Here is a 1,685-nt window from a genome sequence, read left to right on the forward strand (position 1 = left end):
CCCCAAGGACATGTTACTGATTCACACATGTTTCATTAGCGGGCAAACGGTGGTTTTACCCAGGCCCAGCCGAGGACGAGTGATGTGGCCAACAAGGGAATAGTATATCCAGTGAGCAAGCATTACAGTAAATATGTGTGTTATAAGCAATGGATAGATAGAAGCCCCACTTTGGATGGTGTTAGTAAATTATCAATTAAACGGTAAGAGAACTGGGAATATTCTCTCAATCCATGCACTCAATACTAATAGTCCTTTTTATTTTCTTGGTGGATTAAGTTTAGTGCAACACTATTATTTTCCCCCTAATATATCTTCTATTATTTTCATTCTAATTAATGGAAATCATACATAACTTCTCTTTTTCATGCAAAAATAACTACATTTTTTATTTTAATAGTGATATAAGATGTTAATAATAGATTTTATATCATTTAACAAATTTGTTATCACAAGTCAGGATGGCCGAGTGGTCTAAGGCGCCAGACTCAAGTTCTAGTCTTCGAAAGAGGGCGTGGGTTCAAATCCCACTTCTGACATTTTTATTTTGCCAATATATAAAGTTATGTTCTTTTACTTAATTTTGATTTTGATTTATCTTATTTGTGTGATGTGTATTTAGATTGTATCTTTGTTTAAAATATGTAGTAATTATGATAACAAATTATTAGTCATATAAATCTAAACATCTATAAAATAACCCATCAATGGAAAAGTTATGTATTTTTTAATTGCTCTATAGGTGTGAGATATGAGGACCATTTATCTTCTCTTTTGTTTTGCATTAAAGAAAAAGCTCTTAGTAGACAAATAGCTATATTCGTGGAGCAAGTTAGAAGTAACTCCATAACTTCAAATAATACCATCATTCCTACTCATACTTTCTTTGTTGATGATCCTGTAATTTTTGCAAAGCCACTAGGATGAAGGCGACAAACATCCATAATCTTCTTCAATAGTATAGACGAAACTCAGAACAACATATCATCCTTCTCAAGTGCATGTTGATAAGAGGGGAGTCAACTATACAAGGCTCAACAACTTAGTTAATTTGTGTAGCTTTACCATTGGTCAAACCCCTTTAACTTCATTGGAGTATTTATCTTAAAAGGCTAAGTTATATAATTGGAAATGACATCTTCTTTCCATGATGGATCATGTCCAGTTGGTTGGATCTGTCATCCATGAAATCTTATTATATAGTCTCAAAATCTATGAGTGGCCATTGACCCTTTTGAATAGATTGGATAGCTATATTAGAAAATTTATGTGGACAAGCAATATTGACACAAGAAAACTTATTATTGTTTTTTGCGATAATTTTTTTTACTCTCGTCTCTATAGGTAGACTTGGTTTGAGGAAAATCAAAAGCACTAATAAATCAAGACGTCCCACTATTTGATGGAACATGATCACAACTAACAAACTATGTGTCATTACTCTTATAAGATGGTACTTTAAGAAAAAAAATAAACCTATCAAGCATCACATATCCTTCTCAATGTGATTTGGTTTAAAGCATACTTTGAATGATATTCAAGATCATAACATGTGGAAAATAAGGAACAACAAAGAGATTTCTTTATGGCATGACAATTTGTTAGGTTATAAAATTAATGGTTCCATTGTCCTTCTGGATCAACTTAAGTATAAGTAAAATAGTAATTTCCAAGATCTAATCCAA

At 32.0% G+C, this 1,685-nt stretch overlaps 1 non-coding gene across 1 annotated transcript; it reads left to right on the forward strand.

The window, feature by feature from the left end:
• The first annotated feature begins 455 nt into the window (after positions 1–455).
• Positions 456–539, forward strand: TRNAL-CAA (transfer RNA leucine (anticodon CAA)). Its single transcript has one exon. It is a non-coding gene; the product is annotated as a tRNA-Leu (tRNA).
• The last annotated feature ends 1,146 nt before the right edge of the window (positions 540–1,685 follow it).

This window comes from Vicia villosa, linkage group LG6 (genome assembly GCF_029867415.1).
Source record: "Vicia villosa cultivar HV-30 ecotype Madison, WI linkage group LG6, Vvil1.0, whole genome shotgun sequence".
Lineage (NCBI taxonomy): Eukaryota > Viridiplantae > Streptophyta > Magnoliopsida > Fabales > Fabaceae > Vicia > Vicia villosa.